Source organism: Lathyrus oleraceus, chromosome 7 (genome assembly GCF_024323335.1).
Source record: "Lathyrus oleraceus cultivar Zhongwan6 chromosome 7, CAAS_Psat_ZW6_1.0, whole genome shotgun sequence".
Taxonomy (NCBI): domain Eukaryota; kingdom Viridiplantae; phylum Streptophyta; class Magnoliopsida; order Fabales; family Fabaceae; genus Lathyrus; species Lathyrus oleraceus.
Genome location: NC_066585.1, coordinates 48,950,886 through 48,972,942, shown reverse-complemented (window position 1 = coordinate 48,972,942; position 22,057 = coordinate 48,950,886).

The following is a 22,057-nucleotide window of genomic DNA, read 5'->3' as shown; positions in this document are numbered from 1 at the left end:
ATCTTCCACTACAGCAGCTGCTTCCTTATCTTCGACCGTGTGGATGAAACCACCACTCTGAAACAAACCGTTCTTGTTGAAGGTGCCCGAATAGTACCCTATGCCAGCCCGAGATTTATTGTCTTCTAGCTTAATCATTTGTCCTAAACCAGTAGTTGCACCATGCTCAATGGCCAACTTCGCATTATTGTAGGACGCAAATGAAGAAGTTCCTTTCTTTGAAGGCTCAGCAATAGACAAGGCTTGGAACAACGTCCCAACCTCGTCCTCAGCATCAATTTAAGAAAAGGAAGATAAATAGCTTACCAAGAGAGCTTTCTCTCCCCCTACCAACACCAACTTCTTGTTTTTCACGAACTTCAACTTTTGACATACGGTGGATGTCACGGCGCCTGCCTCGTGAATCCATGGTCTGCCTAACAAACAGCTATATGATGGGTGGATATCCATGACCTAAAAAGTGATATGGAAATCACTAGTTCCTATCCTTATTGGGAGTTTAACCTCGCCAATCACAGTCTTTCGGGATCCATCAAAAGCTTTCACAACCACCCCACTCTGCCTCATGGGAGGCCCCTGATATGACAGTTTCGCTATAGTGGATTTTGGCAACACATTCAGCGATGATCCTGTGTCTACCAGCACGTTAGACAAGGCATCGTCCTTGCAGTTCATAGAGATGTGAAGTGCCAAATTGTGGTCTTTTCCCTCCCCAGGAAGATCAGCATCACAGAAGCTCAGGTTCTTACAAGCAGTAATGTTTGCAACAATGCTATCAAATTGTTCTATGGTGACGTCGTGATCTATGTACGCCACGTCCAACACCTTCTGCAAAGCTTCACGGTGTGGCTCGGAGTTCATCAACAAAGACAGCACAAATATCTTTGAAGGCGTTTGTAGCAGCTGATCTACAACATTATACTCACTCCTCTTGATGAGCCTTAACATCTCATCACAGTCCTCTTTCATCATGCCATTTTGGCCAGCATGGACAGGAGCTCTAGCAGTCACGACAGGTCTATCAACAGCAAGTGCCGGATTCGGACAAGAAGAAGAATTCCCCACAGGACGGGTAGCACTATTAGTAGTATCAGCCCTTCTAGAGTCAGCCTGGGGTTTTGGCGGCGCCGAGAATACATGACCATTGCGGGTCAATCCACTGACATCTGCAATATTTCTCACAGAGGTGGAGGGTAGAGGCACCTCCTTCCCATCTTCTAATGCAACCGCATTATATCGATAGGGAACAACCTTGTCGGAAGAGTATGGAACAGGGCCAGTTGGCTTAATAATGAGAGTAGGAGAAGCCTTATGCTTGCTGCCATCATATCAGACAACAACGGGCTCAGGTATCCTAAATACAGGGGATATAACATTAACTTCATCCTCATCACGATTTTGAAGTATCTCTATCACACCCTAATCCAGTATTTCTTGGATGTCTTTTCTGACTTGACGACATCCTCTCTCATTAATAGTGCATACACGGCAATTGTCATGGTCATGCTCATAGTGACTGTATCCACATAACAGTCTATGCATCTCGACCAGTGGTTGTCTGATATGGCTGACATATCTGACCTTGTATTTGCCAGGGCAACCCTGAACCATGTTAACAGCAGATTTCCCATGCTCGGGCAATGGGTTCTTCTTGACATTAGGACCTACGTCCTCATAAAACAGAATACCACTTCTAACAAGGTCTTGCACCTTGGTCTTGAGAGGGTAACAGTTCTCCATATCATGTCCGGGAGCACCAGAATGATAAACACAGTGAAGCTCGGGCTTATACCACCACTGAGGATCAAGCAAAATACACCATACAAAGGTCATGGGATGGATCAAGTCATCCTTAATATCAATCATCCATTTTGGTGGATTATGGTTTATACCTTATCAACACCCAAGTTCCATTGATATTAAGGATATACAAGAACGGATCAACCGTGAATCAAGGGTTTGTTGCAAGTCACGAGTTGGAGTTTCGGTTAAGAACCACCCAAAGGGAGTGTACTATGGTTAAACCTGACAATCATGTTCTACAAGAGGTTCCCATACTCATCATCCCATATTTTTGATATTATCGGATAAACGACTACCCGTATTCCAAAAATATCCTCAAGAGAGACTCTTATGAGTGTAGTATCGCGTAACAATCGTATCAAATCTTACACTTGAACGACCTTCGCACTATGTCCTAAAAATAGGCCAAGATGGGTTAGGTAATCTAAGGTCCTTGGCTTCTAAGGTGTATATTGGAAAGAGTAATGCCTAACCACGACTACTCGTGTGACATTATTGATCCCAACATAACCTCCACCAAGTGAATGGGCTTGTCAGTCAACTTGCTAAGGAATACCTCCACACAAGTCAACAAGACTATGCCATTCTCATATCATAAGTGCACTCGAGTTCGGGTATAGAACGCATCTCACAAGAGACCACCAAGCACACAAGCAATTGATATATCAAGCAATTCATACATTACAAACAATACAGTAATCCCAAATTTGCACAAAAATATGTCACAAATAAATATAAGCATACAATACAACAAAGGTAAAAAGTAGGCAAAACCCACTAGGAAAATGAATCCCCAGCAGAGTCGCCACTTTTCTATAGCGGGGTATTCGTTACCTTTACATTTATTGACTAAATCAAAAGTAAATCATACAATTCGAGTCGCCACCGCATTCTATTTATCCAAAGGAAAGGTTAGAAAGCGAACAAAAATCGAGAAGTTTTATCAAATCAAAAACTAATAAAAATGTCAGAGATATGGGTAAGGGGGTTCGTTATGCAATGGGAAGGTTTTAAGCACCCAAAACATCCTTAGTACTCTAAGGGAGCCCTTTTTACAAATGTTTTAAGGTAAGTTGGTATTAGTTTAAATATTTGCGCAAACATGATTGGGGAGATGAGAGAAGAATATACAAGTTATTTACAACTTTTGAGTTTGAATGGATAAACCCATTGCCTACGTACCATCTTAAAAAGGTAGGATCAAAACCTCGTAGTTCGAGGTAAAAATCTCAAAAGAAGTTGGTGAATTGATTGGTCAAAAGCCTTAAGGTCTTTTGTTATCAAAGGGAGAAAACTCCATCTAGAACCATAAATCCACCATGTGAGGAGAGATTCAACATGCTAGTGAGGGGGTTAACCCTATAATAAGCATGGAAGACTTATAGTCCATCACTAAGGATATATGTAAGTATTATATCAACCTCTAGGATAACTCAAACCTAATAGCTTATGTTTATGAAAAGCTTTAACACAAATGGTCATTGGAACCACAAAAACAATTGAATGAGTTGTATTTACAAATGAAAAGTATTCACAAAATAAGGTCAAAGTTGACTTAAGATTCAATTCAAAATAAGTGTTATGCAAAGAGTTTGAAAAATCAAAGGCATAGTGCCTAGGTTTCTAATTTTGAAAACAATGTTAATGTTTCCACAAAAGTTTGGCTTGGGTTAGAGTGGAGAGAAGAAGAGAAGGGCTAGGTCCTAAACATGCAAAGATGAGGGAAGAGAAATAAAACCATTTGGAGTTCCCTTCTTGAGATCATAAAGATGATCCAAGTTGCTCCTTTCATTTGGATTTAGCAAGCAATAAGCAAATAACTCAAGAAATCAAGCAAACAATCAAGCAAGATCCTAGAAAACTTCTAATTGGCTTTTGTATCTCTTATCTTGAAATGTCCATGACAATGGTTCTTCTAGTTGGCTTAAGTTTAGTATCCCTATCACACAAGAACACACAAATCAAAAAGCTCCACAATGCAATAGAAAGAATGGACAAGAGTGAGTTTAGAATTAGGGTCCTTTCAATTCCTCTTCAAGATTAAGCATTCTAAAGGCATGAGGCCTAGTTTCTCTTTGACAATTTTAGCATTCTAAAGGCATGAGGCCTAATTGCTCTTCAAACTCCATTAGCATAGGTAAGGTCCTAAATCTAAGTCCTTTCTCCATTTGCATTGGGTTCACACAAACAAAACAAAACACAAGGCAATAGTATATACACAATAATGTGCTCAAGTGAGCAAAAGGCAAATAGCATTAACATAAACATGAGCTCAAGTGAGCAAAGGGCAAAGACAAATGAACTAATGTAGTGAATTGCAAGAATTAAATGCTTGAATTAAAAGTTAGTGATTATTAGTTAGTGTTAGGGTGCCATAAGGTAATTTAGTGTTATGTTAAGCAATCGTAAGTGGACTAATGTAGTAGTCACACCTATCTGAGGTCGGTCAATAAAACTATAGGCAACAAACATAAGTTAGAGACCATGACTAGTAAGCCAAGCTCCTACGACTTGCCATTCCAAAAGAAAAGAAGAATGATCTTGTATAGATTTAGGTTTTTTGCTTGACCAAGAAGCAACCTATCTCTAATGCAAAGCAATTCACTTGATCTTTGATCAAGATGAATTTGATTTGGATCAAAGAAGGTTAAACTCCTCATATGTCAAGGCTAACCACCAATCATTAACTCATTGATCAAAAAAGAAAAAGAAGAAGAAGAAGATGGAAATGGAATGTACAAAATTAAAAGTCAAACAACATAACCAATACACATTGATCAAACATGAATGGAATCAACATCAATCAATGGTAAACAGAAGTGAGATGAAGCTTAGAAGTCAAGAAACAATAAAAATACTTTTGGTATTTTTGGAATTAAAATAATAGTTGAATTAAAATAAACAAATAAAGGTCAAACTTCAAATCCAATTCAAATCAACTTGGAAAAGTCCAATTGGATCATCATAAGTTCAACAAGGTCAAACAAGGTTTGACAAAAAATTTCATCATTTTTTGAGAACAGAAACTAAATTTAAACACTTAAAAATGAAGAAAAATTACATAATTGAACTAAAGTCTCAAATAAATCTCAAATCAAATAAGAAAGTGATGAGAATATTTTTCATAGATACATCATCATTAAAAGATGTTAAGAAAATATTTTTGGCATTTTTAAATATTGGAAACTATTTTAAATGAATTAAAAATAACCAGAAAAGAGAAAATTCACAAAAAATATTAAATGGAATCATAAAAAATATTAAAAATCATTTTTAGAAACTAGAATTTATGAGGGAAATTTTGCAATTGGTCCCATATTTTTATGATTAAAAAATGAAGAAGTTATGAATTTTTTGAAATAATTGAAAAAAAAGAAAATAAAATCAGAAATTAAAAATCACAAAAATCCAGAGGCGTCAGATCTAGATTCATTAAATAACGTGGATCATCGCAAGGCCGATAAGCGCTCTCTCATGGTAGGCCTTGGTCAAAAGGGAAACACGCTGATTAAATGAAAGTCATAACAATCAAGATTCCAGATTAGATCAGAGGCAACGCATCCAATGGCCATGAACTCGTCCACATGGGGACGGTGCTGGAAACCACCGTCTTCTCCGGCGAGACTCACCGTTCCAGCCAAAAATTTCAAGTTTCAAAACCTTCACCAAAATGCACGATCTATATATCTTTAGAAAGCTGGGGTGATGTACATCACCCCTATAACCTTAGTTTCTAATCTACACTCTCATAGAAGGAGAAATCTGAGATAGAAATTTATGGTGTTCAATCTGAGTTTGCTCAATTCATGAAATTAAATGCACAGATCAATTACCTCTCACATGAGGACTTCAGAGGTACCAAGCAATTCAAGAAATGATCAATATCCAAGTAGTTTCGAATCAAAACAGTTTGAACAGCAACCTTTGAAGTGTAGCTTTCAAACACTTGATCTACTCCAATTCTTTGGTGCAGTGTGTTCTTGAGGTAGCAAGGAAGCAAGGTTTAGGAAACGAAGTTCAATGATCAACCAATGAAGTTGAAAATTGAAAGAAAAACTCAGAATTCCTTTTAATGGAGGTTGGGGTTTCACTTCTGCAGCAGTTCAGGCGCCTTGAGGTTGGATTTTGAAGAGGAATGGAGCTTCTATTTATAGCCAAGCATGATGCAAGCAATGAAAAATCCGTGTGTGCATGAGCTTGGGTCCTCCATGCATGGTCCTGTACAGGCGCATGTGAGGCCCAAATGCAATGGAAAATGCAAGCTGAAGTCACATGGATCAGGTTTGGACGTGCAGATTTCATTGCAAGGGAGTGTGCACAAAGATTCAACATGTTATGCATAATTGGAACCAAAACTTCTCTTCGAAAATACCATTTGCCAAATTGAAACATGGGCATGTGGGTAATGGTTGGAAAGATTTTGACATGAGGAACAAATGTTATGTTAAACAAAAATCCATTTGGAGTTGGGAAAATATTGAAAACTGATCATGAAGTTCAAGGTGCAAAACATGTGTATGGAAATTTTGCCAAAATGGACCAACTTCAAGCCCTTCTGTCTCAATGATGCAAGTTTCAAGTGACAAAATCTTTAACATAAAAGTTGTAGATATTTTCAAGACAACAAATTTGGACTTAAACTTCGCATCCTTTGGATTTTTGATGAGAAAGTTATGGGCACTTGAAGTTGGACTTTTTCACATTTCAATGACTTTGGTCCAAAGTGACCTATAATGTTTTGTATTATCACATGTGTTTCTTTTAGGATAATGAAATTTTTTCCTACATAACAATTAAAGTAGACATCTTAAATGTTAAAATTAATTCGATCCCACCTCAAAATCATAAAAAATGAAGGAGTTAGCTCCTTGGGAAGTTGACCTAAAATTAGGGTTTTAGTCAAAATGACCTATAATGTTTTGAAATGGATGTTGACCTTCCAAGTTTCAAATGAAATTTTTATGAACATGAAAGTTGTTCATATGGTTCTTAAGAACATTTTTTATCTTGGAGTCATTTTCATTTGACAAACACATCAAATGTTAGGTCTCAGTGGATTTCAAAATAGTCAGATGATTTGACTGATCAACTTCTCAAGTCCAAACTTCAAATCTTGATGAATTAATGATTGAAGAAACTCACATAAGCTCAAATATGCATATAATAATTAATGGAAGAACATCCCTTGATTGTATTTGATCATAGGTTAAGGTTGTTGCATGAGCAAGGCAAAGTCAATGCACAGTTGAATTAGAGTTTCCTTGGGAAACAATCCTCAAGCCCCTTGGTTTATCTTGATCAAATTGACAAATTGAGATACTTGGGAGGCATATATGATGCTTGAGAGACTTACAATTTCACTTACTAGAATATTATGCCTTCTTGATCAAATTTAGCTCTATGTTAAGCAATCGTAATTGAACTTATGTAGAAGTCACAACTATCTGAGGTTGGGCAATAAAAATATAGGTGTTAACACATGTTAGAGATTTGGTACAAAGAACCAAACTCTTAAAATATACCAAACACTAAAAGAAATGGGAAGGACCTATCTTAGTCACACTTGTATTGATTCATCTGGCACAAAGTCATTGATGAATGAATTAGCTTATAGACATTAGAGATTTCATTGGTCAAATGAGGGAATGGGGAAGAATAAGAATTAAGATGAAGAGGGAGAGGGAAATAGAAACACAAATTGATCATGAGAGGAATTTCATTTTGATCAATACCATCCATTCATTTTGGGATATGAAATTTACATTTCATTAATCCCCTAAATCCAATGGTTTTGATCAAATAAGGTTTTTAAACACAAGACCATAAAAATGACTCAACAATATATTTAAACATTTAATCAATTAAAAATGAATTAAAATGCATTTTAATTTGGAGAAAACCTCAAATCCCTTCAAAATACCAAATAAATGGTCAAGGGATTTATCCTAGGTCAAACAAGGTCAAAGGACCTTAGACAAAAAATTTCACAATTTTTGGAAAGTCAGGAGTATTTTAAAATAATTTAAATATGCACAAAAACATTTAATTCATGAAAAATACCAAAATTAATCCAAAAAATAATTTTAATTCAAAATATGGAAGAGAAAAATATTTAAAGATTTTTGGTGAAAGTCCCATATTTTTTGGATTAAAAATGGATTTATTATGAATAAAATAAAATAAGTGGATTAAATGCAAATTCAGAAAATACAAAAAACAAGGGCCACCAGATCTCCCTCATTAATTGAGGTGGCAGATCTGATGGCCAAGCACGTGCTTCCATCATGTTCTGCAGTCAACGTGTGTGTACAAGCGTGATAATTAGGAATGGGGGCTATGATTAAAACATGGATGTGAGATCAGATGGGTCTGGTCATGCCAACACACCACCGGAGCCCTAGCTCCGGTCATCTTCTCTGGTGGACCTCACCGGACTGGTCCACAACTAACCACCATAAAAATGAAAAGTAAGGACATGGTTTTAAAGGAAAAATGTCCAGGAGCACGAATTTGACCTCCATTTCTTCCAATTCCAAGTATATTGAAAGATACATGGATTTGAAATTTGAGGTTCATGATCTGAGTTGCCTCGATTTGACCTCAAAGAAAGTCAATCTTGTTGCCTACATTGGTAGGACTTCATCCAACCAAAAATCAAAGAGAATCGTGAAGAATTGAGAGTGAATTGAAGACTCAATGTTTCTGAAAAATCACCTTCGGGTAGCTTGAATCTTGCTTGATCTTGCTTCCAATTAGCCTTGCTAGACTCTAGAAGCTTGCTGGAAGTGAAATGGATCAAAGAGAGGCTTGAATTCTTGGAGTTTCAATCTCAAAATAAAAAGAGAATTGAAACTCGATTTCAAGTGAAAAATTTAAGTTTATCCTTTAATTGAGGCTAGGAGGCAATGGTTCAAAGCTTGGGAAAGTCGGGATCCTCTTTCTGATCACAATGGCCATGTATTTATAGGGTATCAAGTTGCTTTCACACACTTTGAAAAGTTGCAAAATTTAGCAACTTTAGTGCATGGATGCATGGCCATTGATTTGGGCCCAATTCATGATGCATTCTTACTCCAATTCATGCACATTGAGTACTGAAATCATAACATGTAAGCATGTGATAGGAAATGTTTATTTGAATTCAAATTTTGCCAAAATAAACCTATGAAAGGAACCATGCGCAAGTCCCTCAATCTTGGTCCAAATGAGATGATCTTGGACTTTTTAGAAAGGTGACATCAAGGGGAACAACTTTGATGTTGAACACTTTCCATTTAGAGCTTGGATCGTGATGAATTTTGATGTGTAAATTTGAGAAATAAAACATATTTGAAATTTTTCTAAGTACCAAGTAAAATGACCACTTCTTCCACCTTAAATAACTTTTGCTATGAGCTTCAAATGGAAATTGTTCCTTCATCAAAGTTGTAGCTATTTAATCCCTATTCAATTTGGTCACAAATTTGACATCATTTGGATTTGGCATAAGGGATTTATGCATTTTAGAAGTTGAGGAAAATTGTTTGTTCAATGATGATGGCCAAAAATGACCTATAATGTTTCCTCTTCTCACATGCCCTTGCAAGTTGAATTTGAAGTTTCTCAAAGAAGAAAGGTTGGAGAGGACATATTGAAATTGATCATGAAACTTGAATGGTCATTATCTAATAAAAATTGAGCAAGTTATGGTCCTTGTAAGTTGACCTTCTAACTAGGGCACATACAAAATGACCTATAATATTTCACCATAAAAAATGAATTTCCAAGCAAAAATAGCTATTGATGTCAACATGAAAGTTGTTTGGAATGTAATGAAGAGTAAATTTTATCTTGGAATCATTTTAATATGACAAAACTTGTAGGAGATAGGGTCTACGGAACCCCAGTTTTGACCAGTTGACTTTCTCTGGTTAACTACCTTGAACCAACTTGCAAACTTGAAGTTCTATTGATCTTTTGGACTCATGGAGGATCATATATGAATAAGATGATGTATAATGAATCATCCCTTGATATATTTGATCAATTGTTGAATAAACTTGATGAGGAAGTCACATAAGATACCTAGATGAATTAGGGCTTTCTAAGCAAACAAGCTTCAAACTCATGATGAATTCTTGATCAAAATGATAAATGAAGATCATGGGGATCCATATATGATGTTTAGAACCATTATGAACCATTCCTTGATTTATCTCTAGCCATGAGGGTCTCAAACCCTAGATATGAGCTTGATGAGGCATAGGTGGAGGCACACACTACCGACAAAAGTAATAAAGTTATACATTGACATATATTTTGGTATTTTTGATAGTAAAAAATTAAAAAAAAGTATGATACAATTAAATAGTGCTTGGTGATATCTCCCAATGTAAACCCAATGAATGAGGGGTAAGGAGGATACCAAGGTGTGATCCCAGAGCCAATGCAAATGATGAGATAACATGAGGGATCTTAGGGTCAAAATTGGGGTCTTACACTCATCTAATCATTTTGGCCACTTTGTGAATTTTCCTTTTAACTTTTTCAAAATAAAGCATTTAGATTTGAGTAATCTTTTGTTGAGATATAATTCTTCTATTCCATGATATGTTGATTGCAAGACTTTCCATTTATTAGGGGTTAGTGGCATACTTGTTGAATGAATCCAAATTGAAGCCCTCCTTTATTACTGGGGATTTTGATTTTTTCCTCCAAGGGTACAGCCACATCCAGACATCGAAAGATGATGAATGGGAACAGAAATCACAACTATACGTCAATGGACGAATAGGAAAAACTCGACGTTTATCGAAACCAACGGAGAGGTAACAGACATCAACGGATGACTGGGGAAAATATACCACCACACGTCAACGGACGAACGGGAGAAGCTCGACGTTTATCGACACCAACGGAGAAGGAGACCAGACATCAACGGATGACTGGGAAAGACTCGACCAGTCGTCAACGGGCGACATGGGAGAAGCTCGACGTTTATCGACACCAACGGAGAAGGAGACCAGACATCGACGGATGAACTGGGAAGAAAGAAATACATCTAGATGTCAACGGACAACTAGGAAAAACTCGACGTTTATCGAAACCAACGGAGAGGTAAACAGACATCAATGGATGACCTGTGGGGATAATGCCACTAAACGTCAACGGACGCATAGGAAAAACTCAACATTTACCGAAACCAACGGAGAGGTAACCAGACATTAATGGATGACCGGAAAGAAAGGCAAACATACGTCAACGGACGAATGGGAAAAACTCAACGTTTATCGAAACCAACAGAGAGGTAGCCAGACATCAACGGATCAACTGGGAAGACTCGACCAGACGTCAACGGGCGAAAGGGAGAAGCTCGATGTTTATCGACACCAACGGAGAAGGAGAAGCTCGACGTTTATCGACACCAACGGAGAAGGAGAAGCTCGACGTTTATCGAAACCAATGGAGAGGTAAACTCTACTGGGGAAGATACAACTAGACGTCAACAGACGACATGGGAAAAACTCAACGTTTATCGAAACCAACGGAGAGGTGACTCTGAGGGGAAAGGTATCACTATACGTCAACGGACGAATAAGAAAAACTCAACGTTTATCGAAACCAACGGAGAGGTGACTCTCTGGGGAGAGAAAATATAACTCAAACAAACGTCAACGGACGATTGGGAAAAACTCATCGTTTACCGACACCAACGGAGAGGTGAACAGACATCCATGGACGATCTGTGGGGAATACGCAACTATACGTCGACGGACGAATAGGAAAAACTCAACGTTTATCGACACCAACGGAGAGGTGAAACTCTTGGGGAAGAATAAGGGTATTATGAACATCGAAAGATGATGTTTACCGACATCAAAAGAAGACCAGATATTGACCGATGACTAGGGTATGACTCGATGTTTACCGACACCGAAAGAATGGTGTTTACCGACACCAAAAAAAAACCACACACGGGTGCTGACATGACACTTACCAGTATCACAGGATGACATCTACATATGTCAAGGCAAGGCTAAACACTTGTTGGGGACCTCACTGGGGAGAAACAAGCTTTCCTTTCGCGGACGGGTGAGGAAATAAACCTCTCTGGGGAATATCAATCCTGAATGCTGTCAGGAGCAACTGTAGCAAACGTGCTGTACCGATGTTGAACAAAGATCCGCCTCTGCCGGGGATACGGTCTGATTGGGTCCTAACACATGAATGCATATGTTTGGATTTTTCTATGGCGTAATGCTCCATATTGAATGGAAATGCTACGCGTTTTGAGGATGCAATGATTACTATATGCCAAATGCAAAATGATGAACTCCTGCTGGGAAGCCAAACTGATCAGATACTCCGACTCTGTGGGGAGACTCTGCTTGACGAGTACTCTGCGGGGAGAGCACCGACTTCTCACTCATGCTGGAGAAATAAAACTGCTGCTGGGGACAGGATCCCAATCCACTCGGGGACGCCGCTTGGGAAACAATCAATGCGACTTCGCTGGGGACTAAACAAGGAAACTCGATGGGGACGACCCATACAATCCACAAATAGGATAAACTCTGTTGGAGATAACTTTCACCGAACCTGATCTACTCGGTGAACCTGTTGGGGAAACCCCTCAACACAAACCTCTGCTCGGGAGATCTGCTAGGAAAAACTTCACAACCCTGACAGGGACAGGCATTCATCACTCTGCTGAGGCAGAGCATAACTCTGGTGGGGAAAGTGATGTACCAGACCGCGATGGACATAGACATCCACAACCTTGCTGGGAATAAGCGCTCACGACCACGCTGGGGATAACAGCACTTCAAACAGACTGCTGGGGAATAACACTCCACTGACACCTCCGCTGGGAATACAACATCCTTCCAACTCAGTGGGGGATATCCCATCTTCAAACTTAGCTGGGAATTCAACTGGGAACGATCTGCTGGGGAATCGTCCTTACAGATAACAACCTGCAAAACAGCACAACATACATGCCCCAAGGGTTTGCATGGACAAGATATGATCAAGTGTCCTCAACATTCAAAATGATTTTTAAATGTTTTATCTTTCTGCACGTTATTGTTTAGCCTTCATGTTTTTATATGCAATGTTTATCAAAAATTCGGACGTTTTTGCAAACAAAATAGTAAAAATAAAAACAAGAGCTATTTATCTGAATAACGACTTTTATTGATTGAAAAATGGGCCTGAAAAGGCGAATACATCGGGAAGCAATTCCTAGAAAGAGGTAATTGCGCACAAAAGGAAAAATCTATCCTAATAGCAATGTGAACACGGTATCCTCTATTTCCCAATTCTGTTATAACTCACAGATCATCAGTTTTCCTCCCAACTCCTTGCTTTCTGAGAAGAATGACTGGACCGATCACATCTTTCGAGATGGCAGACGACGAAACGTGATGAAGTACAGATAACTCAGACTGTAGTCTCCGCTTTAATCCCTCTTTTGGCTGGATCGCCCTTTCGGGTGTTCAATCCACCGGGATACCCATTTTTGCCTAAGCCGCCCTTGCGGGTTTTCGACTTACCGGGTGTACAAATTCTTTTCATTTTTATCCCTAATTTTTTCCCGAACCTTTTCTTTCTGTTTTTGGTTCGCCGGGATGCCCTTTTTTGCCTGGACTCTTTTATTCTTTTTTGTCCAGCGGGTCAATTTATGCGAAGTATTTTTTGACTACATCTGAGTTAACAGGGGACGGGAAATCTTCACCATCCATAGTTGTAAGTGATGGGAAAATAGCAAGTGTACCATTTGTCTCACTGTAGTAATAAAAGGGAAATTCCCCGTTTGTCGATCTCAAGGACTGCTTGACGACACAGAGTTTATAGATTGTTTCAATTAGACAAAAGCCTTTGGTTTTTGTGTTGTGATTAATTATACTACCAATTGCAAATAACTAAAACAAGTAAAAAGGTTGAACGAGATACAAATAAGAGAAGATTGCTAGGGTTAGGTGAATGAAACTTCCTGTAACAGATATAATTTATTGAAGGCTTAGACAATATTCCTGTCCAAATAATTCTGGTCCTCAAGGGTATCTATTCCTAATTCCTTAGTGAAAAGACCTTTGATTATGTAACCTAATTACTATGTCCATAAATAATTAAGTTCATACTCAAGCATTCAAATATCAAGAATTACCAGGCAGATAGAAAATCCCTAGTCCTAGGTTATTTTTACTATCCAAAGTTCTTATCCAGGTCAATGAATAATCGCCGTCCAGCTTAAACTATTCATATTAATCATCATTCGTTGGTCCGACGAATAAAGCATAAAGAATGGTAATAAGAACAAATTAATGGAAAAGAAGAAATAGTCAATGCATTCATAAACATCAAATCTGTCACATTAAGAATCAGGGTCACCCCCTAGCAATGGGGGGTTTAGCTACTCATAATCGAAATAAAAACAAAGATTAACATTGTTGTCATTATAGAATTTCGTGAGGAATCAATCTTCAATCGTCGAAAAACTCTTGAACATATGAATCCTCTGATAATCGTAGAGTCTCCAGCTCTCAAAACGCGTCTTTTTTCTCTCCAAATCGTCCAACCCCTGGAAAATCGTGTTCTGCCCTCTAAATAGCTATTCAGTTGGACTTTTCCTGATTTTGGGCTCCATACGCGTATTGCCCAGTCTCATACGCGTATTGCTTAGTCTCAAACGCGTACTGCACGTAATACAGCCTCTGATACGCGTATTGCCCAGGCTGGTACGCGTATTGCCCAGTCTGGTATGCGTATTGCCCAGTCTGGTACGCGTATCACCAGAAGCTTGTCTTTTGGCTAGATTTTCCATCCCTCTGGTCATATACGTATGCTACGCGTACTGGGAAGGTCCATACGCGTATCATGTAAGGCCATACGCGTATGGACAGCAGGTTCTCCAAAAATTGATTTTTTCTTCCGTTTTCTTGCTCGGGCTCAATTTCGCATCTGATGTTTGATTCCCTGAGCTTCCAAACTAGTTTTTTTACCTGCTAACATACCCACAAGTGTAAAATATCCTCAAGAAACACGGGCAACACGCCCGGTGAGAGCCGGCTTCTCAAAGATGTACTTTACTGGATCCATCATAGAAATCAATAAGGTAGTATGGTTCAACATATACTGCCTCAGTCGGCGAGCAGCCCAGGCCAAAGCACAGCAAGTTTTCTCAAGCTGTGAATATTTGATTTCACAGTCGGTAAAGTTTTTGCTAAGGTAGTATATGGCATGCTCTTTTCGACCAGACTCGTCATGCTGTCCCAATACACACCCCATCGAGTTCTCAGTCACTGACAGGTACATTATCAGCGGTCTCCCAAGAACTGGAGGTATAACGATTGGAGGTTTCTGTAAATACTCTTTTATCTTGTCAAAAGCTTTCTGACAATCATCATTCCACCTGATTGCTTGATTCTTTCTTAGCAATTTGAATATCGGTTCACACGTGGCAGTTAGGTGAGATACAAACCTTGCAATGTAATTCAATCTCCCTAAAAATCCACGAACCTGCTTTTCCGTTTTCGGTTCAGGCATCTCTTGAATAGCTTTGACTTTTGCTGGATCAACCTCAATCCCTTTCTCACTAACAATGAAGCCCAACATCTTCCCGGATCTCACACCAAACGTACACTTGTTCGGGTTCAGCCTCAGTTTGAACTTTCTCAGTCTGTCAAACAACTTCTGCAAATTGACCAGGTGCTCCTCTTCTGTCTGCGACTTCGCAATCATATCATCCACATACACTTCGATCTCTTTGTGCATCATGTCATGAAAGAGAGTCGTCATAGCCCTCTGATAGGTAGCACCGGCATTCTTTAGCCCAAATGGCATCACCTTATAGCAGAACGTGCCCCAAGGTGTAATGAATGTCGTCTTTTCCATGTCCTCTGGCGCCACCTTAATCTGATTGTAGCCCGAGAAACCATCCATGAAAGAGAAAACCGAGGATTGAGCTGTATTATCAACCAATACATCAATGTGAGGTAATGGGAAATCATCTTTCGGACTCGCTCTGTTCAAATCCCGGTAATCGACACACATTCTGACTTTGCCATCCTTTTTCGGCACGGGAACGATATTGGCCACCCACGGGGGATAAGTTGTCACTGACAAGAAACCCGCATCAAACTGCTTCTGAACCTCTTCCTTGATCTTAACAGCCATATCAGGACTCGTTCTACGAAGCTTCTGCTTGACTGAAGGGCAATCTTCTCTGAGAGGTAGTCTATGCACCACAATATCAGTATCCAGCCCAGGCATATCTTGATAAGACCAGGCGAATATCTCTACATACTCTCTTAACATCTCAATCAACCTGCTCTTGACCTCTGTCTTCAAAGCAGCCCCGATCTTAATATCTCTTATGGCGTCCTCAGTACCAAGATTAACAATCTCCAACTCCTCTTGATGAGGTTGGATGACCCTCTCCTCTTGCTTCAACAATCTAACCAATTCTTTAGGGAGTTCACAGTCTTCCTCACTCTCCTCTTAAGCTTGGTAGATGGGATTATTGAAATCATACTGAGCCATAACAGAACTATTCATAGTGGATTCCGTGAGATCACTTCTGCATGTTTAATGCTTTGTTTTAGAAAAAAGAATTCAAGAAAGTCACAAAAACAAAAACATTGCCATTTTTTTTAATTTTTTTTGAAAATGAAAACAAAAATAGAAAGACAGGGATCACAAAATTGTTTGCAAAACGTCCTTTATTAATGATAATCATTGAAAACATGCTGAGGCCCTACAATGAACCACTACGCCTTGGGCAGAACGTAGGGTTTTGTGCAGAATGAAAAAACAAAAGAAACTTACTCTGTTTGAAGAGTAACTTGGACCACATCTTCTGCCGTCCAATTGTTGATCATCTCCCCTGGCGCACACGGGCAAACCCAGTTGTCGAGATCACAATCACTGTCACCATCTTCACTACCGACCGCAAAGACGTCACCGTGATTCATCAGCCCAGCGCTGGTAAAGGTACTTGGACCTGCTCGCATACCCTGCTCCGCTTGCAGAGGTTGGTAGCCAATACCAAACTTGTCTTCTTTGACAGGAAAATCCACCATCTTTCCCCAGCCCTCAGACTTTCCAGAGTCAATAACTTCCTTGGCCTGCTTATACGATGCAATTGAGGCACTTGGCTTCTTCTGCTCAGCAAAAGCCACCCTCTCAAGAGCAACGGTCTCGAATGCCTGGCATAGAGTTTCATGGATCTCGCCATCCACCTCTACATACTTGAAAGAGGATAGGTGACTCACCAGAATATCTTCTTCACCGCACACAGTCACAATCTGACCGTTCCAGACATACTTCAGGTTTTGATGGAGAGTTAACGAAACTGCCCCAGCTGCGTGAATCCACGGACGCCCCAACAAACAACTGTAAGCGGGCTGAATGTCCATTACATAGAAGACAATGTCAAAGACCTCCGGGCCTATCTTCACCGGCAAGGTAACTTCACCAAAAACAGAACGTTTGGATTCGTCGAATGCACGAACAATCAGGTCACTCGGAGTGAGCACAACCCCTTCCACAGCTATCTTCTTCAGAATCTACTTGGGCAACACGTTCAGCGACGAGCCAGTGTCTACCAACACGTGAGACAAAACAGCACCCTTGCACTCCATGGTGATATGCAAGGCCTTGTTATGATTACGACCCTCAGGCGTCAAGTCCAGGTCAGTGAACCCCAAACCATGCCTGGTGCTCACATTGGCAATCACACCCTCCAGTTGGTTGACAGAAATCTCCTGAGGCACGTAAGCCATATTCAGCATCTTCAACAAGGCATTACGATGCGCCTCAGAGCACAGAAGCAAAGAGAGTATTGAAATTTTGGACGTAGTCTGATTCAGCTGATCTACAATCTTGTAGTCACTTTTCTTAATTATCTTCATGAACTCCTCCACATCCTTCTCGAACGAACCCTCAGGCACCTCTTTCTGAGCTAGTTCTTCATCAACCACAGCCTGTTTGCCTTTAGCCTTGGCGAGAGCCTCAACATTGTTGTCTCTCAAAGGTTGCGGAGCAAACAGACGTCCACTACGGGTAAAACCTCCTGGTCCACCGACATTGTCCACAACTGGACTCACAACCACATGAGTTTTACTGGGCACACCAATTGTCACAGGCGCTTGGTTCACTGGCCTGACCTGATTCTCAGCCCTTCGGTTGCTGCAATAAGCGTTATCATATCTCCATGGTGTCGCATCACGCGAAAAACCGGCGGGAAAACAAGAACAACAGAGCCGCCACCGTGTGTTATTTATCCCAAAAGAGGGAAAGGAAACGCTCAGAGTAAACCTGGGAAAAGACATGGTCTCGCGACCAAAGAGAATGGGTTCGGGAGTCGGTTATGCGAAGGGAAGGTATTAGCACCCCTACGCATCCGTAGTACTCTACGGGATCCACGCACACTAGAAAGGAAATTGGTTGCTAAGCACTGCTCAAATACTCACACACACTAGCTGAAAGAAACGCAAGAGACTGACTGAAACTGACTCGGCAGGATATCGTATCCTGGGCCTACTTAGTCTATCAGGCATAGACATCAGAGTCGAAGTAGTTCGGACTAGGGAAAAGACACATGCTCGCTAGGATATCGCATCCTATGCATACGTATCTTCTCGGACGAGAGAAGAATCAGAGCATTCGTAGCTCGGCTGACACGCACACAAACAAACACAGGCAAAGGCAAACGTGGAGCCCAAATGCCAATCACTGGACTTACATTGACATCCGAACCTAAACACACACAAGAAGGCAAACATGGAGCCTGAATGCCAATCACTGGGCTTACATCAGCATCCGAACCTAAAACACACGCAGAGAGGCAAACATGGAGCCCAAATGCCAATCACTGGACTTACATTGACATCCGAACCTAAACACACACAAGAAGGCAAACATGGAGCCTGAATGCCAATCACTGGACTTACATTGACATCCGAACCTAAACACACGCACACTGGAACCTAACTGCCACTCGATGGACTTACATCAGCTTCCAAGCACACAACAACACACACAGAGGGGTTGAAGACAAAAGGTGGAAAAAGAAAAAGGGCGCCCGGAGAGATCAGCTCAATCTCCTGCCTACATACTTCATCTGGTATGAAGATCAGGGCGATGTAGTTCCCCTACGGAGGGAAAAAGGACTAACCTAACCAGATAACAGAGGGAGACACAACACTAGGGAGACTACGACTCGAGCCTAGATGTTATCATGCAAATTCGTCCCTAAGTTAAGGTTTCTAGCTAACTGGCACAGGGAGCCAGCCTATCCTAGTCATGACTTGCACAGGAAGCAAGCCACACACACACTTAACTTGCACAGGAAGCAAGCCAAACAAAACCTAACTTGCACAGGAAGCAAGTCTAAACTAAACCTAACTTGCACAGGAAGCAAGTCAAACAATCCTAACTTGCACAGGAAGCAAGTCAAACAATCCTACAAGCACAGATAGCACACACTATACACAGGCAAGTGGCTCAAACAAGGGTTAGGTTTTAGTCGAGGGGTCATATCAACCTCAAAAAACAAACCTCTGGAACTGGGTGAATGTTGCTCTTAACCTTGCCATTGAGGGGCTAAGGTGAAGCAGATGAAAGGAGATGAGGGGTGTGCCTCATTGCTCTTATCCCTGGCCAGGGAGAGCATTTGACAAGAATGTGCGGGTTCAGAAAGTGGGAACCCTTCTACACATTTGATACTGACTCAACTGTGCAATTGCACAAGATCTTGGGTTTTTATCTGTAATGCATCAACACAGTGGTGTGAGCAAAGCAGAAGACACACTGAATAGCAGGGGATAGGTTGCATATCCCTTGGGTTCTGCCAATTGCCTCTTCACTTAGGAGGACTTTGACTCTATGCAAGGACAAAATTAAACATCCACAAACATCGCCTCTTAAGGAGGACTTCAGACAGTTGCCTGGCCAAGTAACAGGCCAGGTCTTCCAGACTACATGAAGATTAGAAATATACCTCAATACAAGTTGCTTATGCAAGCAAAGCAAAGCAACAAGTTCACAAGGAACTAAGCAACTAAAAGCACCTGAAACAGTCAAGCAGATGTTAGTATGTAACTTCAAAACAAAGCAAAAAGAAACAGACATCAACAGTTGCTTAGAAGCAGATGGATGTGCAAGGCACAAGGCTTAAGGCATGTGAGCCAAGCCACCTACAAAACAAACATGTTAGACAATGATATTTAGGCAAGCTCAGTCGAAAAGGATTGGTCTCATTGGTCATTTGTTGGTTAACCTGAAAACATGAGCTCAAAAGTGAGTAACAGGACCACTAGGACAAGCCTAGGGTCAAAAGAGAATGAAAAAGTCAAAACAGCAAAGGGCAAGCATCCAAAATCATGTTCAAACATTCAAGAAACAAAACCAATTGGGTTCACATCCATACCAATCATCATCATCATTTCATGAACAGGTTAGGTCAAAACATGGCAAACAGAAGCTCATAGGAGTCAACAGCAAGACTTAGCTCAAAAGTCAACTCAAACATTTCCAAAAAAACCAAATAAATCATGATCAATCACAAACCACAGCATGGTAATCATGTCAAATTTCATCTCATTTGGACAAGTGGAAGGCAGTCAATGAAAATCAGAAAGTCAAAGCAATTTTGAACATGCTCAAAGAAGTCAACCAAACATGCATCAACTTAGAAAAATCATAAATCAGAGATGGCATATGATAAATGAATGGGACTAAAACCATGGCAAAGATTGGGATGTCTAGTTATCTCATGTAAAATTTCAAGTCCATCTAATAAAGTATGAGAATTTCACAAATGAAATGGGAACAAGTGTCACAAAAAGTCAACATATGACCAGGCAGGGGAGAAAATCTCAAACAATTAGGAAATTCCACAAATAATTCCAAGAAAATTCACATGTAAACTAGACATACAAAAGTAGGTTCATGCAAAAAATCAGATCAATTGGAGGTCAAGAAGTATGGATACAAAAATCATGAAGTTGGACATCAATGGTGTGACACAAATTGTCACACCCTAATTCAAAAAATCATAACTCACAAACCACAAATGATAAATTCACAAACTCTATACCAAAATCACCATGAGTGTGTCTAGTTTAAGCACAAAAAGTTTGGGAGCCATTGGATACATTCTCATCATTTCACAATTGTTTTGGCAAAAGGTACAAAATATGCATACATGTCACAAACCAATATGCCAAACAAAAACCAATGATCACAAAATTCTGGAAAAAATATGATAAAAACGTAGAGGTCATAAGGAAGACAATGCAAAAAGCCCCATGATTTTTGGGTTAAAATTGGACAAGTTATGATTTTTGGAAGTTTGAGTGATTAAGTGAAATAATAATGAAAAAATAACATGGTTCAATGTGTCACATGCCACGCTGAGTGGCATTTTTGTAATTCCCTGGAAAAGTAAGTGAAACGCTGCGTTTAGGGGGCTGAAAAGAAATAATCTGATTGGCTGTTGGCCACGCAACAGTGAACAAAACGCCATGCATACGTGAAACATGAGAAAAATCTGGAAAATGCATTTTGAAGCTAGGGTTTCGTGTACAGTAAGCTTGTTCATCTCTTCCAAAAATCGTGGAAAATGGATTGGCTCAAAAACAGCAATTGATTATACCATTGTGATCATCAAACAACATACAACCTAAATCTATCATTGGTTTTCATTAAATCGAGCTGGGCAAAAAGAAACATGCAAAACAAGTTTGGATCACCAACATTCAATTCAACATAACTTGCTACACACTAAACCATTCTTAAAACTAAAACCACTGTTGAGCTCAGCATAAAAGGACCTTTCCAAAGCATGTATCAATTTTAATAAACAAGGAAGTCGAATTTTTACCAAAGTGGAAAGGCAGATGAGATGCAATGGCTGTTTGATGCTTTTGGCCTGAAACAGATGTCCCTTAAGGTCCCAAATGATGAATGATGAAGGTCCTTTGGCTTGTGGATGCTTGGTTTTTTCTCAAAATCCCAACTGAACAGGGCAATGTTGAATGTGATGCTGGAGATGCTTTCAATGCTTGACAGGTATCCAAATAGCTTCAAAGGGTCCAAGGCAAGCTGTTTGACACCTTACTTGAACTTGAATCAAGCTGGTAATGAAGATGGCCACTGAACTGGTTTTGCTTGATTTTGAGAATGGTGATGTTTTTGATTTTCAAACAGTGAGCAATGGAGGTTTGAGACAGCTTCAATATACCCTATGGACCATGACAAACTAATTTGT